Source organism: Monomorium pharaonis, chromosome 8, assembly GCF_013373865.1.
Source record: "Monomorium pharaonis isolate MP-MQ-018 chromosome 8, ASM1337386v2, whole genome shotgun sequence".
NCBI lineage: Eukaryota > Metazoa > Arthropoda > Insecta > Hymenoptera > Formicidae > Monomorium > Monomorium pharaonis.
Window position 1 is genome coordinate 9518614 of NC_050474.1, and position 21094 is coordinate 9539707.

The 21094-nt window shown below is 41.9% G+C and overlaps 1 protein-coding gene and 1 long non-coding RNA gene across 2 annotated transcripts in view; one reads left to right on the forward strand and one right to left on the reverse strand.

The window, feature by feature from the left end:
• LOC105839902 overlaps positions 1-21094 on the forward strand; it is a 52292-nt gene that overhangs the window by 17339 nt on the left and 13859 nt on the right. The window lies entirely within an intron of this gene.
• Positions 364-7054, reverse strand: LOC118646970. The gene is made up of 2 exons (XR_004964312.1): positions 3455-7054; positions 364-3374 (listed from the first exon to the last, which is right to left on the reverse strand). It is a non-coding gene; the product is annotated as an uncharacterized LOC118646970 (long non-coding RNA).

The window sequence follows — 21094 nt, forward strand, 5'->3', positions numbered from 1 at the left end:
TCGGTCACTCGAACCCGGCGAGCGACGCTTGCGTCGGTTGCAAAGTTGTGATCGGACAAGTCTAATATTGTCGCGAAATCCCAGTATTCTCGGAATTTTACTCGGAATTATTAGAGTGACAGCTCGTACATCGTATTTTTCACTCACCGTCGTCGTTCCTCGTCCTCTAATCGGTCGCCAGGCCGGTTTCTCCTCTGTAACCGCCAAGGTCAGTTTTTTTGCTTTCGTGGGAGTGCACCGCTCGTCGGTCTGCCCGCTCTCTCCTTGCGTTCGCCGTCGGCCGTCGCGTATTCGTGCGTGGAATGGACGGGACGTCGGAAGGACACGGATAAATCGCCGTAACATAAGTTCACCTTTTAACGATTTTCTTTTATTTCCGTTTTACAACTTCACTACACTTGCCCGCTTCTTTCTTCTCTTTCGCACACACATACTTTTGCACACTCATACGCTTAATCGATGTCCGCGTCGCGTTGGACGCGCCTTCGCCTCGGTTCGCAATTCACAATCTCGCGTTTATCTCGAAAGATCGGTGTCAATTCGATACAGGCTTTTGTGACTTCGCGCAAAGATCGCCACGTCCGCGGTTGTGCGTTCCTCGTCTCGCTCGTTAATTCCGAATCACCTCGTTGATTATCTCGCCGCGTTAACTGCGCACAACGCCCGTCGCGTTTTACGTCGTATCCGAACGCATGATGGTTTTAACACGTCGCTGCGCGTCGCGTCGTTCTTATCTCGAGTCGCGGTAGCCTCGGTGTTGCGCGTATAAACGCCCCGAGTGCCTTTTCCGTTTTTGACTAAAAAATTACTGAGTCGCGTTTTTATGCCTGTCCGTTTCAAAGACTAGTCCGGGACTGACTGCCTTCGCTGCTCGCTTTCGATTCAGCGGCGTCGTTCCCCTTTTCCTCGACAATCTCTCCATTCGCGTAAGGGTTCCCTGTCCACGGTCTCATAATTGGTCCGTAACCTTCGGTATTTACCGTATGTGCGTTAGTTAGACCGTTGTATCGCGGTAATTCTTACTTCGCCGGTCTAAACTCCGTACCTGCGATAATTTTATTCTCGTTTCGCGTGTCTCGCACATTCATATAACGAACGATGGATCGGTCACTCGAACCCGGCGAGCGACGCTTGCGTCGGTCGCGAGGTTGTGACCGATCTTAACTACGTTGGAAATGGAATCGTTTCGGAAATTAACAAAATCATAAACCTTTCGATAAAAGCTTGTAATGTCCTTCTAGTCGCCAGCTCCTTTATCCTCCAAGAAACAAGGTTTGCGCGTCACGACTGGCTTCCTTCCTTCCTGTCACTTGCCGTCGGATCGCGTCTCTTTGTGTCCTTGTCGGATCACGTAAGGATTGTTTTAATATTTTAATTTAATAATACACTCACTCGAGTGGGTCACTAAAGCTTTTAATTAATTTTACGTTATATTTTTATTTTGTTTCAGATACTACTGCTGCTGCCGTCGTTCCACTTCGGACTGCCAGTATTGTCTCGTCCTTCCAGGAATACGCTCAGGTATTTTATGTGTTAGTTTCGCTCGATCTCTCGCTCCCAAATTTTTAATAATAAGATTTTCTCTTTCTCAGACTTCGTCAGGACTCGTCGTCGGACCGCATGCAGGTACGTCGCAGGTAAGTATCAAATGGAATTCATTATATGTTTTTTCAGTAACACTAAATAAACTGTTTATTCAAAACTTAATAGTAATTAAAGTAACAAACTTCCGTCCGCGTCGCTTCTTCACACACGTTTCGCTGTCTTATGTAATGCCTTAGCACTATTTACACTTTCCCGAACGTGTCGCTTATTCACAGTCGTTTCGTGGTTAGCGCGTTGTATTCACTCGGATTTATTCGAAAAACTAATTTGAAATTACGCCTACTTGCATTCGGCGTCGTGTTGCATTTTGTTGTCGCGGTCGCCTTTTTTTTTAACGAGGGGAATGCGTCTTACGCATGCCCCCGCCCTGGGGCAAGGGTTATGTGGGACTCACCGCCGCGCAACCGCAGAGGCGCGACGGCATACCCATTAAACCCCTCGGTGGTTACCTGCCTCCGGGGTAACCGGTGGACCACTGGATCACCGAGATACGCAATCGCGGTCCACCGTATGCCCCGAATGTCCCTCCCCCCGCACTTTAACCACCCTAAATGTGTGGGAGTATGGTCGCGGGGGGAGCCCAACCCTGAGGTTGTCGCGGTCGCCTATCCAGAACTCTTGTTTTGATATCTCCTATAACGCGAGTTAAAGTATCGCGGAAATGTTGCCTCATTCGTATCTGGGCTAAAAAAAGCTCCTGAGACGCCGCTGCGCCTCGTTTTATACGGCGTCGAGCCGTCGTGCACGCTCCGGCCGCTACGACCAATCAGCGCGTAGTATCTCAGTCTATGGAAAGTTTCGCCCAATTCGGTTGCGCTGCGGCTTCTCGATGTCTCTCCAACTCTCTCTCTCTCTCTCGTGTCTCGGCCACTCACGGCGCTCGGAGGTAGTTTTCGTCTTTGCTGCTCTCCTCCACTCGTGCTTTGGCCAATCAACACAATGTCTAGTCTGTTTTTTTGCACTTAGAAGTGCGTTTGGAGCACTTAAAAGTACCGATGTTAAATATGAGATGTTCGCAGGCTTACCGCCTTAAATGCGATTGCATTTTCTGGTGCCACCGTGTGCACCTTTTTTTCCTTGTTACAGGAATGCTCTTACTGTTTTAAAACTAAATTTAATTGATATTTCTCTTTATAAAATCGTAATCAGCATGCAATATGCGTATGAAACTAAAAATAAAATATTTAATAATAGAATAATAATAATTACAGAAAGAAAATAATATTCAGTCAACTGCTCCTGCACTATTTGCGTTTTTATTAACGTATTTTAATTAACGTAAGATATGGAAAGTAATGTAAACTAACTTTGAGAAATTTAATCGTAAAATAACGAAATAATACGCGTTGTCAATTTATTCACGCGCGCCTTTTCTTAACGCTAAGCTTAACATTATAATGGTAAACTTAAAATTAACGTAATAAAACATAAGGGTTTCTTTATAAACTATCGCAACTCTTTCGGATTTACGCGACGTAAGAAAATTAAAAGAAAACTTGAAATAAAATATGAAAGACAGTGAAACTTTCCAAAATAAGATAAAATCGATAAATTATAAAAGATAAAAATAAAATTGTTTTTTCGAACTGACTCTAGACTAATCGTTACTTGCGTGAGATTTTGTGCTATCCAGTCTCTGGATCCTCACGCTCGATACTCTCACTGCGCTCCGCTCTTCTTTCGATGTTGTTGGAGTGGATGTGACAGCTCCCGTCAGCTCTGCTGCCCCGGTCGACATCGTTGGCTGCAACTCCGTCTGGGCGTCTCCTCTGGACGGTTTCAAGGTTAGGTTGTGACCGAACATGCCTTAGAAAATACGAAAATTCCGGGAATATTGCTTAAAGCTCACGTTGGATGTTAACACGGTCGCCAGGTCGGTGATATACCTCGCCGCCAAGGTGTGGAATCGGCCTTGCCCTCGGGATGGCCGCACCGGGATCTCGTGTGAATTTCGCTTAGAAATGGGAAGTCCCTTGCTCGAATGTCTTCTTGCTGTTCTGGGACCTCGCTCTAGTCGTCCTGTCCTCGGAAAGTCGTCCTGTCTGAATAGCGTGGGATGACACAATTTCCCGCCAAACGATGGACTCGTCCGGGAAGGATGTTAGGATCGCACAATAAATAATATGCCTCACTATTTCACCATACTCTGCTTTATTTATTAACACATTTTCTCACGCACGCACACAGATACGTTGGCTGCGTCTTACTGCGTTATATATGTAACGAGCCGTTCCTCCGCCACGTTAAGGCATATAGATACGAGGCCGTTACCCTCCTATCTTGTGTAGTCCCCTCCGCTTATCTCGGTCTCCCCACACATCTCCGCTCCTCTTGTCACCAAGCGGGGGCTATAAAAGCCCTCCGCTGGTGATAAGAAATCAGATCTCCCCGGTCTAGCGTACTGAGCCGACCGATCCACTCAGCGAATTGAGCTGAGTATCCAGAGCACGCACTGAGTGCCGAACATAACCGCAAACCCGGCTTCCTTCACTAGTGCGCATTGAGCGCTTCCTCGCGCCACGCTGTGAGTGGCAAAACACCGCCCCGCTCGACACCCGGATCTCGGTACGCGTATTGAGCTACCGATCCCGACCGCACACGGGGACCCCGTACTGAGGGGGAACCGCCGACGCGGAGGATCATCCACGCGGGATGATCCTCGACGATAATAACAGCTGATCGTCGAACAGCTGATCACCGTGGCTGTCGAGCCGAGCTCCGCGCCGTACCGCGCAGTCGCGCACCGCCGCGACCAATCGTGACGCCGCACCGACCGACTCAGCGAATGCGAACGCCGCATCGTACCGCGCAGCCGCGACCGTAACGCCGCAGCCAATCCGGCTACCACCGAGACCGACACGAACGCCGCCACACATTACACCGCCGCGATTACACCGCCACGAGCATTGTAATCCGTAAGACCGGCCGCTAACGCCGATCGACGCACCGACCGATACACGGGCCGTACGCCCGCCGCAGCCAATCCGGCGCCGAGTAATCAACGCGCACATGCGCTCCGCGACACACGTCGCCATAACCAATCACCCGCGACTCGCATAGCGAGATCTTAGTTGTAAGTTGTCAGAGTAGGGACTTTGTATATATTAGCTAGGATATATATTAGAATAAATACTATTGTCAAACATATACCGCTTGCCTTCGTCATTCATTCAACCAGCCCGCCGCCCGAACCCTGAATTAACCGCGGCTATCCGTAGCCCATCACAATTGAAAATTCACGGTTACACATATGCATGTTTCGTTTCCGGTCACGCCTCTCGCACAACGTGATTACGGAAATTCACTATTATTTAACGCGTCGCGATAATTATGCGGAAAAACTGCCTTGGCGATAACTCGCGGGTGGTATCGCGAAACAAATTAATTATTACGCACCCGTTACTGCTATCACACTAAGTACGTATATAAATTACGCGGAAACTTGGGAGACTCACGTCCGTCCTTTCTCGAGTTCGAAGGCAGACTTTTTTAGTCAGGGGACGCCAAGCCGTTCGTTCCAGATTCACTCCCCACCTTGATGCTTCTCGATTGGCTCGTTGTTGTTAGGCATTGTCTCTTCGCCAATCGGCGAGCATCAAGAGGTTGTCTCTCTCACACAAAACGTCTTTCTCGCTCGCACGCCATGGGGTCGCATGCGCAGATGCCTGCCATGGCGTTCCGCACCTTATGGTACGTTTGTACGCAATGCTAAAGCCTCAGGTCCGTTCATTAATTAATAATTCTGACACATCTCGTCAGAAACTTATACGCTGCTAATTTCAGCGTCTGTTACATGAAGTTACATATGCAATGAAGCAATTTATCCCTCGGATGGGAATATCTCGCCCGTTTATGAAAACGAGGGTTCTCATTGGCCAGCGGACCTGAGCCTCTATATAAAGCCGCTGCCGCGGAGGATCCCTCGGGTTCGAGAGGAGGGTCGCTGGGAGGAGGCAATAGAGACTGGGATATAATGCCCGGATTCCCGCGCCTTCTCCTTCAGGCAAATTTGAACCACTCCGCCAGAGCCCAGGACCTCTTGGCCCACGCGATGGCGGAGCGGTTAATAGAGTTGGCGATCGTCTCCGAGATTTATTTTGTGCCCCCGGCCAGACCGAACTGGTTGGGGGACCTGGGAGGCTCGGCGGCGATCGTGCAAGGTAGATGTGGGACGTTCCCCCTCCCTTTCTTGCTGGTGGAGAGGGGCCGGGAGTTTGTCGCCGCCCGCTGGAGGGAGGACTGTGGTCGTCAGCGTCTACGTCCTGCCTAGCGAGGATCTCGTGAGCTTCGGCGACGTGCTGTCCCGTATTGGGACGGTGGTCGCTGCTGCCCCCCCCCCCCGGGAAGGGTGTTGGTCGCTGGAGACTTCAACGCCAAATCAGCGGAGTGGGGCTCCCCGGTGGTCGACGCGAGGGGCGAGGTCCTCGGGGACTGGGCAGCCGGCCTCGATCTCCGCGTGCTGAACGTGGGTTCGAGGCCTACGTGCGTTAGGTGAATGGTCCCCATTGTGGATATCACGCTGGAGTCCCCGTCCATTGCGCGGGCGGTCGTGGACTGGAGGGTTCTGGACTCAGAGACTGGCTCGGACCACAATTACGTCCGGGCGGCTATTTAACGGCTGCCTGGTGGCGGGACGGTTCCCCTTTATATGGAAGGTCGGCCGGCTGGTGCTCCTTCCTAAGGAGGAGCGTCCAGCGGACTCCCCCTCGGCATATCGCCCGATATGTCTGTTGGACGAGATGGGCAAGTTCTTTGAGCGTGTGCTGGCTGCCCGCCTCTAGCGGCATCTGGCTGGGGTGGGCCGGTCCACGGCAGACGGTGTCCTCCGTGTGCGGGCTCTCGTGGAGGAGACTGTGTGCGGGGCAAGGTGGCGATTGCGGTATCATTGGATATCAGCAACGCTTTCAACACCCTGCCCTAAGGTCGGATCCGGAAGGCCTTGTTTAGTTTGGGGTGTCTCCTTACCTGAGGAGGGTGGTCGGGGACTATCTCAGTCACCGGTCCATCCGGTATGTCGGGCGGGACGGCCGTTTTATCTCGAGGGGGATCAGTTGCGGGGTTCCGCAAGGGTCGGTTCTTGGGCCCATTCATTGTGGAATCTGGCATACAACTGGGTTCTGCATCCCCGGGGGCCAAGCTCGTGTGTTACGCAGATGACACACTTTTGGTGGCCTCTGGTGATAACTGGGACGGGGTCAGCCGGCTGGCCTCCAAATCGGTGGCACTGGTCGTCGACTGAATCACGAAGTTGAGCGGGTGGCCTTTTACAAAACCGAAGCTATCTGGTTCGCCGAGCCTCGGGTGAGGAGCCTTCTGCAGCCCTACATAACGGTGGGAAGGGCCCGGATGAGATACCTAAGTCTCGTCCTCGATAGCTGCTGGAGCTTCTGGGAGTATTTCAGCAGACTGGGGGAGTATCCCGTTTGGACACGTAACGATTGGACACCGCTCGATTGGACACGCACGATTGGACACCGCATTATTGGACACCGTATAATTGAACACACACACACATTCACGTGTGTGTATGCAGATTTCTAATACAGTTTACATGGGTTAGCGACTTAGACGGGGTGGGTGCGGGAGGGGGGGGCCGAAGGCCTCCGTGTGTGTGTGTGTGTGTGTGTGCGTGCGAACATTTTCTGCACCACATGGGTTTGAAACTTTCCACGCAAAACAAAATGCTCCTAAAAATACGTATATAAACATTTAAAATTCAATTTTTTTTCTGGCAAATTGAAGCTTTTTTCTGCCAGATGTTTCTAAGGTTAGATAATCCGTCACATCATATATAAATGTTATTCACTAGAAAACTGCGGTGTCCAATAATGCGGTGTCTAATCGTGCGGTGTCCAATAATGCGGTGTCCAATCGTGCGGTGTCCAATCGTGCGGTGTTCAATCGTGCGGTGTCCAGTCGTGCAATGTCCAATCGAGCCGTGTCCAATTGTGCGTGTCCAATCGTGCATGTCCAATCAAGCGGTGTCCAATCGTTACGTGTCCAAAAGGAGGTCACCCGCAGCCTGGCCTCCTACTTGGGAGCGTCCCAGATGCGCACAGTAATAAACGGACACAGCAAGCTGAGTGAAACGGACACAGTAACAAACGGACACAGACCAAATGCGCACAGAGCTAAACGGACACAGTGCGAAACGGACACAGTAACAAACGGACACAGACCAAATGCGCACAGAGCGAAACGGACACAGTGCGAAACGGACACAGACCAAATGCGCACGGACCAAATGCACACGGACCAAATGCGCACACTGCACATGCGCATTGCACGTGCGCACGGACCAAATGCAATCCATGTACATTGCAAGCAGAGTAAAGTCCACATAGGTTAGCGACTTGGACGAGGTGGGTGCGGGAGGGGGGCCGAAGGCCCCCCTTGCACCCCCCCGTGTGTGTGTGTGTGTGCGTGCAAAGCATTCACTGCATCACATGGGTTTGCGACTTTCCGTGTATGCATTTGGTCTGTGCTCATGTGCAGTGTGCGCATTTGGTCTGTGTCAGTTTCGCACTGTGTCCGTTTCGCTCTGTGCGCATTTGGTCTGTGTCCGTTTCGCACTGTGTCCGTTTCGCTCTGTGCGCATTTGTTCTGTGTCCGTTTGTTACTGTGTCCGTTTCGCACTATGTCCGTTTGTTACTGTGTCCGTTTATTACTGTGTCCGTTTGGTCTGTGTCCGTTTGTTACTGTGTCCGTTTCACTCAGCTTGCTGTGTCCGTTTATTACTGTGCGCATCTGGGACTCACTCTCCTACTTGAGGGCTGTCACCTCCCATTTTGGGAGGTTAATGCCCAATCTCGGGGGGCCTAGGGATAACGTTCGCCGCCTCTATGCGGGAGTGGTGACAAGTGTGACACTCTACGGTGCGCCCGTGTGGTGGGTGGAGCTCGTGGCCGGCCGGCGAAACATCAGTGTTCTGCAATCGGAGCAGCGCCGGCTGACCATTCGGCTCGCACAGATGTACCGCACCATCCCTTGCGAGGCGGCGTGCACGATGTTGGGGATGCTGCCGTGGACCATCCTGGCAAGGGAGTACGTGGGCCGCTTTGAGTGGCGAGCGGCTGTCCGCCGGGATGGCGTCAGCCCGACACCGAGGGCTGTTGTGGCCTGAAATTTCCAGTCCCGGCGGCGTTCCTTGGACCTCTGGGCCGGGTAGCTGGCCCGGGCGTGCGGTCTGAGGTTCGTCGAGGCGGTTCGCTCGGTCTTAGCAAACTTAATAAACCGGGCCCACGGGTCCCTTTCGTTCAGGCTGGTGCAGGTGCTCACCGGCACGGTTGCTTCGCTAAGTACCTGCACCGGATTAGGAGAGAAATCGTGTCACCACTGTGGGGCGACTCGGGACACGCCGCAGCACACCCTAGAGGTGTGTCCAGCTTGGACAGAGCAGCGCCGTGTCCTAACCAATGTAGTGGGGGGCGACCTCTCGCTCCCGGTTGGTGGCTTTCATGGTCGGGAACGAGGGGTCGTGGAAGGCGGTGGCCTCCTTCTGCGAGGAAGTCATGACGCAGAAGGAGGCAGCGGAAAGGAGTCGGGAGTCGAGCCCAACTGCCAATCCCATCCACAGAGGTAGGGGGGCGGAGGAGGGGCGGCGTACGGGAGGATTCCCTAGCCTGCCCTCCTCTGTTCCCCTCCCTGAGGGGGTGCCAGGTCGGCCCGTGGAGGAACATGAACCGGCCCGCCATGGCGGTCCCGGGCTGGGGAACGGGGGGGGGCGTGTGGTACGCCCCCTCATCTCACATCATTGGTTGTGAAGAGGTGGCTGGCGTCAGCCGGCTAGTGGGGTGGCGTTCGGGGCATACGGCGGACCGCGGTTGCGTACTAGTTTGATCCTGTGCCCCGCAGGTTGCCCCGGAGGCAAGCAACCACCGAAAGGTTTAGTGGGTATGCCGTCGCGCCTCTGCGATCGTGCGGCGGCGAGTCTCACATAACCCTCGCCCTTTCCCCGGGGCGAGGGTATGCATAAACTGCATTCCCCCTGTTAAAAAAAGGTTAAGAAAAATTACAGGGAGGGGGTGCAGGACGGAGCCCCTCCACCGCCCACGCGTTTTCTCAGAATATATTAAGGTAATACTGAAGGAGATGGTCTTGTTTTACGCGAAACAAAGTATTCTCTGCTTTAACAAAAAAAAATTTGTTAAAGCAGAAAATACCTTGTTAAAAGTGCATGTAATTTGAACGCATTGAAGTGTTTGCACATGTAGCCACGAAGCATGCGCATATATGGCCACAGGATCATGTTCAATCGCAACATTTCGTCGGTATGACAGATTTTATAACCTGTCAAATAGTGATTTTTAACGATTAAGATCTCGTCTCGCGGGACAGAGCGACACTTTTTTCTGACAGATTTGTATTTTACGCACAAAAGCATACAATATTGTTAAGTTTTAACAAATTCGGTAAGCAGTAAGCTCTCCTTAAGTATTTCCAAGAGTATTTGCAATAACAAGAACTTATAACTTTATTTTAACAAAACAAACATTTTCATACATGACAAAAAAGTGACCACTTTATAAATCTTAACTTATACTTGAAAGAAAATTAAATTTAATATTTAGTATGGCTTCCTTTGGCCCTAATGACTGTCGCCAACCGTCTGGGCATGCTTTCGACCAGATTATGTAGATGATTAAGATCGAGACTTTCCCAAGCTCGCTGTAGCGCATAGAAGTATTTATTTTTGTTTGTGACTCCAGTTTTGTTCACATTTTCAAAATCGACCATAAATTTTTGATAGGATTCAAGTCTGGGGTCTGCGGAGGCCAATTAAGCAGTTTTATGTGTTGAAAAAACTTCTTTGTTTTTTGGGCGGTATGCTTCTTCGGATCGTTATTTTGTTGTAAAATAAAGTTATTCTTCAAGCCTAATTGGATCAATAAAACTTGCAAATTCTCAGGTAAAATATCGATATAAGTGTCAGCAGTCATAATTCCATCGATTTTTATTAATTGATCCACGTCTTCCCAAGAAAAACAGCCTCAGACCATGATATTACCTCCGCTGTGTTTTATCGTCTTCTGGAGGTGACGATCTTCAAGTCCTTCGCCAGTTTTCCGCCACACACGAAGTCGTTGTTTGCATCCAAGAAGCTCGAATTTACTCTAGTCCGTCCACAGAACTCGTTTGCAGAACTCGTTTCCACGGGTTGATTTGCATACTTTTCTGTAAATTCGAGTTGCTTTTTCTTATTTCTCTTATTAATTAAGTTTACGTGCAAAACGGTTCTATAAATCTGCTTCCCGCAGTCTCTTTCTCATAGTCCGGTCGGAAATGGATAGATTGAGTGATTCAAAAAGATTCCTTGTCGGTATGACAAATTTTATAACCTGTCAAATAGTGAACTTTAACAATTAATATCTCATCTCGCGGGGCAGAGCGACACTTTTTTTTGTCAGAAAAGGTCCTCGGATCTTTCTTCACTATTCGTATGTTTGCATCATCACGCCAATTTGTGCTTCGCGTTCTACCTCTTCCAGCCTGATCAGCCACTGTTCCAGTGTTCAAAAATTTCTTATAAAGTTTCTGGACAGCGCTTTTGCTGACTCCATATTTCTGAGCGATCTTCCGCTGCGAAACACCGCGTTTACAATCTTTGATAATCAGGTATCGAACTTGATAAGAAATTTATTGATCAGTCATATTCACTACCTTTCTATGCTGCGCTTTTTGTTTAACATGTATACAAGGAACTGTTAGGCACAGGTCGCCGTGTTGTTTACATTTTACGCGCGTTACGTCGCGTTTACACATCGCGATAAAATGAAGACGCTACAAATTCTAAAGCGGCCACTTTTTTTGTTATACTAGAACACAACATTGCACGCGCTTCGCGCGCGCCACTTAGCATTCTTATATTGAACATTTCACTTATTCTTCTTCTGTAATATTACTCTCACACACTTTATCATATTTAATGCCCTTCTCTATCTCACGCTCCCTCACTCTCCCTCTCCCCCTTTGTTTAATATTACTCTTACACACTTTATTTTCTTATTTAATCCTCTTCTTGATCTCTCACGGTCTCTCATTCCCTCCCTCCTTCCCCTCCCTCCCTCCCTCTCTCTCTCTCTCTCTCTCTCTCTCTCTCTCTCTCTCTCTCTCTCTCTCTCTCTCTCTCTCTCTAAACACAAATTATTAATTATATTGTTGCGTGCCGCGTGTCGCCCGATACACCCCTGAAGCGCCAGTCAGCTGACGGACCGATCGATATTTTCGATTGGCCGGTTGCCGGAAGAATTTGTTATTTAAATAAATGAATTAAGCGGCTGGTTGCCGGGAAATATTTTGTAAACAAAATATTGTAGACAGTTTAACGTCGGACTCCTGCCGAGGAGGACGTGTCACGCGCTTTCTCTGTTGCAATAAAGCTTTTTGAGTTCCATAGACGTTTTGATTTTCTCGACGCGAGTGTGTGTGTGAGTGCGGGAGTGTCTTTCGACGTTCCGGCGCAACAATATTATATTTTCATGTTTTTTAATATCACTCTTACACACTTTACCTCCATACTTAATCCCCTTTAAATAAATTAAAAATTATAATATATTATATGTAACGTTATCTGTTAATTTTCAATAAAATTTCAAAACTTTCACTTTCTGGCTTTTTTGTTTAATCTCTCTCAATCATAATTTCCTTTCATCTAATCTCTTTCCTTTTCTAATCTCATTCGATAAAACTCACTATCTCTCTTTGACCATTTCAACAACTTCTGACAACAAGCATCCAACAACTTAAAAATTAAATTTTTTAAATTTTATGCCTTAATAATGCAACATTAAAATTAAATTTTTAAATAAATTAAAATTTATATAATAATATTATATGTAATGTTACTTGATAATTTTCAATCAAATTTCAACACTTTCACTTTCTGGATTTCTTTTTTAAACTCTTTTGATCTCAATTCTTTATCTCTAATCTCATTCCTTTTCTTCTATTAAAATACACAAAATGTCAAAATAATTAAAACGCAAATGATAGTTAATGAGAATAATAATTAATAAAAATTGATAATTATTGGGAATGATAATTAATAAGAAATAAGAATTAAGAGTTTAAGATTCCTTTTTTTCAAAATATTTAAAACGCAAATGTTATCTTCCCGAAATCTCGCACTCTTTCTCTCTCTTTTTTTCTCTTAATCAGATCTTCAAATTTACTTAATCTCTCTCTCTCTCTCTCTCTTCTCTTCTTCTACCTATCACTTAATTCTTGCAATTTTTTTAAACTTTTTATTTTTTATAAATAACTATATATACACTGGCGCAAAAGAAAACGAGACAAAAATTTGGACCGATTTTTAAGCAATCTTCAAAGTGATGCAACTTTGCGAAAAATCATCTAAATTACATGTACTTCATTTAAATTAAAGGGCAAAGACTCTACTTTAAGACTCCTTAGGCGAAAGTTTGATTTGTTAAGTGCAAATCTTTTGTATCGCATGAAAACCAAACATGTATTTTTTAATTGAAAAAAGTAAAAGTTTGTTATCATTTTTCACAAGTTTCTCATTAAAATCTGGCTAATATTAATCCAGATTCTTAAAGTTCATTCTTTTCTAAGCAATTTCAAAAAAAAAAATACATGTTAATACGATAAAGTATGAGAGAGAGAGAGAGAGAAAGAGAGAGAGAGAGAGAGAGAGAGAGAGAGAGAGAGAGAGAGAGAAGGAGAGAGAGATTGATTGATTGATCTTTTATTAGCTTTCTCAGCTATTTTCAATACATATATATACAATTTTATGCTACAGCATTAAAAACAAATTCTTTTAGCATTCGTTTAAACATTTCTAAACGATTACAATGTTTAACTTCGTGTGGTAATGCGTTGTACATTAACACACCCTCATAAAATAAACTTTTTTGCGCGCTTCTTGTTTTTCGGAATTCAATAACAATATCCCCTGTCTGTCTAGTTTCGCGTTCTCCCTCTACTATTCTAAGTCTATTACTAAATTGCTCCGGCATCATATTATTTAAGATCTTAAAAATAAATATGCACATATTGTAATACAGCCTTTGTCTTATGGTCATAAATTGCAACGCTTGGTGCATACATTTAACTTTGGTACGTTTGTCACATTGCAATATGACTCTCATAGCTCTATTTTGCGCTATTTGGAGCCTACTTAACTGTGTATCCTTCATATCTATTAGTAGCGTTGCACAATACTCAAAGTGAGGTGCTATAATTGTCTTGTATATCGTACATCTAGTGTAAGCCGAGATAAAGTTCCCTATTCTATTTAAAAAACTTATTTTCTTCCCTATTTTCTTTAGCATGTAATCACAGTGACCGCTGAATCTAAGTCTATCATCAATAATTATGCCCAAGTACTTTATTATTTCTACGCGCTCAATCTCATTTCCATCCAAACATCTCACAATAGTATTGCCTCTCAATTCTTTCCTTATACCTCTAACTAACATATATTTTGTTTTCCCCGCATTCATCTTCAGTTTATTAATATTCATCCATTCCTCCACTACGTTAAATGCAATATTCAATTTCCTCTCTATCTCCGCACTACTCTCACCTGTTACATATATTAACGTATCGTCCGCAAACATTTTTATATTACACACGTCCGAGCAAACGTTAACAATATCATTCATATATATTATAAACAACAATGGGCCCAATACCGAACCCTGTGGCACTCCGTATTCCGTAGTCAGTATCTTAGACCATCTATCATTAAATTGAACTTGTTGCATTCTATCTTTTAAGTACGACCTAAATCATTCTAGAACTGTTCCTGTAATACCATACTGGTATAATTTCTCTAATAATCTTCCTCTATCAATTGTCTCGAAAGCCCGTTTAAGATCTACAAAAATAACTCCTACTATTTGTCTCTCACTAATAATCAATTTCCATTCATCTATAACTGTTTGAATTGCTGTTTCACACGAGTAATTTTTCCTAAAGCTCGACTGATGTTCCGTTATAATATTATTACTTTCTAGGTAGACCTTAATTTGCTTTTTAACTATTATCTCTAATACTTTTTCATATATTGGTAATATATTAATAGGCCTATAATCACTTGCCCTCTTAGGTTTCTCTACTTTTGGTATTGGAATTATCGTGGATGTTTTCCACTCTTTCAAGAAACAACCCTCACTCAATGACTTATTTATTATATCACAATATTTCTCTTCTTTGACACGAAATACCGTTTTTAATATATCGCTAGTTATTCCTTCTTCTGTACCTTTCTTTTTTGGTAATTCCCTAATGATTTTTCTTACTTGTTCTGTCGTAATTGATTCAAATTTTTCTAGTTCTCCCATTTTTTCAATACAATAAATAGTTTTCTTATTTGTGCTCGTTGTATAATTTTTATCTATAGATTTTATTATGTCTTTAATACTTTGTATATAATATAAGTTAAATTTATCAGCTATATCACACTCTATATTATTGTCTAATATTTCAAAATCTATGTTTCCTACAAATTTCGCGCCTATTGGTCCTCCTCTAATAATTTCTTTTAATGATTTCCACATAGTTGTGGGATTGTTACTATTATGATCAATCATGTTTTCATAATATTCTTTTTTCTTTGTTCTAATTAAACTAACTACTGCATTTCTTTCTATTTTAAATTGTTGCCAGTTTTGTTCCGTGCTATCGTACAGTGCTTTTCTATAAGCCTCATCTCTTCTAGTCGCTAGCTCTTCTATTTCCTTTGAATACCATTTTTTCCCTTCCCATATTTTTGGTATTCTAAAAATTTTCTTAGGTGCTGAGATGTCTAGCGCATCTACAATACTATTAATTAAATTCTTTGCCTTTACATTAATATCTAAATCATATCCTTTTTCTAAATTACTCTCCACTAGCTTAATAAACTCATCCGCATTATATCTACTATAATCCCTGCCACTGAATTCTTTATATTTATTTACAATCTTGTTCGTATTTATCACAACTTTTATCCACGCATGATCCGTTATCTTAGGTTCGTACTTGACTTCTACATTTATATCTTTATTCGCAAAAACTAGATCTATAATTGTTCTACTATTTTCGGTAACTCTCGTTGGTTTATCCCAGAGAGAGAGAAGGAGAGAGAGAGAGAGAGAGAGAGAGGAGGGAGAGGGAGAGGGAGGGAGGGAGAGAGAGAGAGGGGAGGGAGAGAGAGAGAGAGAGAGAGAGAGAGGAGAGAGAGAGAGAGAGAGAGAGAGAGAGAGGAGAGAGAGAGAGAGAGAGAGAGAGAGAGAGACGGAGAAGTACGAAAGCTTAATTCTTTATAACATTAAGTATTTTATTTCTATAAACAATAATATATATATATATATAATTATTGAAAATAATTAAAAAAAATTTTTTTTTGAAATGTTTTTTGCTTTTTTTCCTTTCTTTTACAACATAAAGTTTGTTTTGTCAAAATGTCGAATTTTTAATATGACTTAGTTGCGTTTTTATTTTTATCATATCTAAATGTTTTTTTAAAGGTTAAAGAAAATAAGCATTATGTTTAAAAAAGAAAGAAAGAAATAAAGGGAGCAGTAAGTAAGAGAAGAAAGAAAGAAATATTAAAAAGGTATATACTAAAAATAAAAATAATGAAGGTACATAATATTAATGAGTCAGGTGTTTGCATAAAGATTGCATAAATCTTTACCAAACATCCTTGTTCGAGACTATAACAATCATTTTAGAGTTCTAACATTTCCTTTTATTGGCTCTGTTTTATCCGCGCGTAGTGAGAGTTCCTGACAGCTATCGAGCTCCGTGTAGTTCATTTCTTCGATGCACCGAGTCGCGCGGCGCTGTCACTAGCTCCTCACGCGCGCGATTTTCGTTTGCTCGCATCGCCAGTAACTATGCATCTTGGTAACTATGCAAATAAACAAGCCCAAAAAAGGGCACGTCCAAATCCATGCCCAAATAAGTCTCGATATCGGTTCCCTACCGCCCCTTTTCTCGCCTCCGATCGTAATTGTTTTACGATGCATAATTCTTCAGTCTCTCGCAGCCCGGCACCGAAATCAGATCGTCCAACAGATCTCTCCCGTCTTCCGCCGATCCTAGCTGCGGGGATTCACTTCCGCTCTTCCCTATCATTCGCGCCGTGATAGTGCGAGTGCATTATTAATTAATCCGCTCCGACTACGCAATTCTTAATTTTAATAACCGCGTGAATGTTGTAAGTGTGTTACGTCCGTGCGCAGGTGACCGTATCTTTCCCGCGAACGTCCTCTGCCTCGCGCACAAGATCTCCGTCGGATCGCGCGCAAGATTTCCGGATTCGCGAGGACCTCGATCTCGAGGCTTTGCAAGATTTCCGCGTCGATTAGGCAGCGCAATATCAGGGCGTATCAAGATATCCGACACAGTGTAAAAGATACGGTTCGCCCCTCGCTTCGAGCGTTCGTTTGTGGAATAAAGAAATTAAGTGTGAGTGATATCTATGCCTCCTCCTTATTCCTATCACCTCCCGTGAACCTCCCGCATTCCTGACCACTCACTTCGCGTCTCTATCGGGACGGATCCCGGCAATTCTCCCCGTGCGATCGCGTTTACTCTAGGCACGCGCGAACAATCCTATATATAGATATTTATAAAAAGTAAAGTTTTAAAAACATTTAAATAAATAATATTTTCTAATAAAATCTATTTTTATATAATATTATAAAAAGGTACATAATATTAATGATCATTAAGTCGAGTGAGGTATAGAAAATCAATATATCGTTTGATTGTAATTAACGTTGACTCCAAACGGATAGATATATCAATTTTCTTATAGCTGTCTCAAAATCTGATGGAATGTACTCCATGATTTGGTTCTATGTTCCTTTGTCTTCTATTGTACCATGTTTTCTATAAATACCAATATATTGGAGTTTATTTATATTTTTTAAATTGATTTTAATACCTAAAATATCCAGATTATTTAAAATGTTTTTTTTATTAGTAATCCTTGCTCAAAAAATCCGATAGAATCAGATAAGAAAAAGTTCTATCTAATTGAATCGTGTTTTTGGTTCGTAAATATTAGATCGGTTATCTGAAATATACGATAGACTTTCTATATTTCTGTATCGTATTTTTCATATAGTTACCTAATGGTTTTAATCAATTTCTATCGTCATGTTTTATATAAATTAATCGTATTCTATTGTGTTTTTGATTCGTAAATATTAGATTGGTTATCTGAAATATACGATAGGCTTTCTATATTTCTGTATCGTATTTTTCATATAGATTACTTATCGTTTTTAATCAATTTCTATCGTCATGTTTTATATAAATTAATCGTATTCTATCGTGTTTTTGGTTCGCAAATATTAGATTGCTTATCTGAAACTTATGATAGACTTTTTATCTTTCTGTATCGTATTTTTCGTATAGATTACCTATCGTAAATCTAGTTCAAAAAATGTAAACGTTTTACTTTTCTTGTACAGAATCGTTTACTCAATTAAAATGAGTAAATTATAAAAGTAATGTGGCAGTCGTCTTGCACATCGTCCTCTCGTAGCGAAAGAAACTGATTATTGCTTGTCTTAATCGTATTGCGGGTGGTCTTTATATAGCGGGTCGGCTGCATTTGACTCACGAGAGAGTAATCGCCTACCAGCCTATCGGCGGCGCTGCGTACTAACTAAAAAATTGGATAGAAAATGATAGAAACATATAGAAATTTGGTAGAAAATTTATAAAATTCTATCGTTCTTTATCGTATCTCAAATATAAACGATTCGTATAAACGATTAAAACTTTATCTGAATATGGATACTTTCCTATATGATCTTACCTAATTATCTTACTGAATAGAAAAATTACGATTTAAAGTGTATACAAATAAATCTGAAATTGTCCATATATGTTTCTATCAAATATATGTTATGAAACAATAATCGTTTTCTATCGTTGTCTTTATAATAAGAGATATTTCAAGGAGGAACAATTATCACAGGCACACAAAAAAAGTGATCCGCCGGACCAGACTAGTCAATCCTTATGTATTTTAACTCGCTGAATCCGAATTCAAGGTCAGAATTGCAAAGTTAGCTCGCATTTTCTAACCTCAAAAAAATTTTTTTTAATGTTGGTCTATCGGACCAGACTATATAATCAGTCAATCCTTATGTATTTTGACCCGCTGAATCCAAATCCAAGGTCAGAATTACTAAATTTGCTCATTTTTTCTAACCTCAAAAAAAATTTTTTTTAATGTTGGTCCGGCGGACCAGAGTAGTCTATCCTTATGTATTTTGACCCGCTGAATCGAAATTCAAGGTCAGAATTGCTGAATTGGCTTATTTTTTTCTAACCTTAAAAAAACACCTTGTAAAAGCAGCTTGGATCTTAAATGTATAATTTGGAACGTGCAAGCTTGCGTAAGCACATTATCTGGGGAAAATTCAATACTTATAACATGTCTGAGCTTCTGTGAATGAATAGAAAATTCACTCCCTTTTCCTATTATATTTAACTCTTTTATTCTGACCTTGGATTTGGATTCAGCGGGTCAAAATACATAAGGATTGATTGATTATATAGTCCGCCAACATTAAAAAAAAATTTTTTTTTGAGGTTAGGAAATGCGAGCTAGCTTTGCAATTTTGACTTTGAATTCGTATTCAGCGGGTCAAAATACATAAGAATTGACTAGTCTAGTCCGCCGGACCAACCTTTTTTTTTGTGTGTCTGTGTTATTTTATAATTCTGCCGGACAGAACATTCTGTTGTTCTTTATGGTATCCGAATTAAACGATTAAAACTTTATCTGAATATGGATACTTTCCTATATTATCTTATCTGGTTATCTTATTGATTAAAAAAATTACGACTTAAAGTCTATATAAATTATTCAGATAATTCTATATTCAGATAAAGTTTTAATCGTTTGATTCAGACACGATAAAGAATGATAAAATGTTATGTTCAGCAAAATTGCGAAATAATTTTTTCCTGTTTAAAATATCTCCAATTATATAGACAATGATAGAAAACTATTATAGTATATAACATATTTTTAATAAAAACGTATAGGGACAATTTCAGATTAATTTATATAGACTTTACGTCATAATTTTTATATTCAGTAAGATAGCCATATAAATTGTATAGGAAAATACTCATATTCAGATAAAGATTTAATCGTTTAATTTAGATACGATAAAATACGATAGAACTTTATGTCCGCCGAAATGGTAATATATTTGATAGAAACATATAAGAACAATTTCAGATTAATTCATATAGAGTTTTATAGACCTTGAATCGTAAATTTCATATTTAGTACAATAAGTAGATAAGATCATATAAAAAAATAATCGTATTCAGATAAAGTTTTAATCGTTTATTTCAGATACGATAAGAAACGATAGAACTTTATGTCCGCCAAAATTGGAATACATCTGATAGAAACGTATAAGAACAATTTCAGATTAATTCATATAGAGTCTTATAGACCTTGAATCGTAAATTTCATATTCAAAACGATAAGTAGATAGGATCATATATAAAAGTAGTCGTATTCAAATAAAGTTTTAATCGTTTATTTCAGATACGATAAGAAACAATAGAACTTTATGTCCGCCAAAATTGGAATACATCTGATAAAAACGTATAGGAACAATTTCAGATTAATTCATATAGAGTCTTATAGACCTTGAATCGTAAATTTCATATTCAAAACGATAAGTAGATAGGATCATATATAAAAGTAGTCGTATTCAGATAAAGTTTTAATCGTTTATTTCAGATACGATAAGAAACAATAGAACTTTATGTCCGCCGAAATTGGAATACATCTGATAGAAACGTATAGGAACAATTTCAGATTAATTCATATAGAGTCTTATAGACCTTGAATCGTAATTTTCATATTCAGTACGATAAGTAGATAGGATCATATAGAAAAGTAGTCGTATTTAGATAAAGTTTTAATCGTTTATTTCAGATACGATAAGAAACGATAGAATTTTATAACTTTTCCATCTGGTAGGAAATCTAGTGTCCGATAGAAACGATAGATTCAGATAAAATCATATTAAATTTCTATCAAATTTCTATATGTTTCTATCAGTTTCTATCGTACTTTTTGAACAGGGAATATATAATGTATGTCGGCTTTTATAACTTTTTCGTGAATAAATGCATAGACACATACATGTGTGTGTTGTATAAAAACATGTTTTTATATAATATTATGTACAATAATTATTTATAAATTTACATAATTTTACACACATACACACACAGGCGCGCGCACACATAGAAAAAAATACACACACAGAAAAAAATATAGCCCATAATATATGTAATTGCGGGCTGCCACCTACATAAAATAATTAATACAATATTTACTGTTAACGCAAGTACAATGTTGATACTGCAATAACATATGGTATTCCATTGAGTAGGCAGTCCTCAACTACATATCTTATTGGATACATTACATTTTTTTGCAGTGTATATATGATTTCACGTCAATATCAGTTATATTAATTGA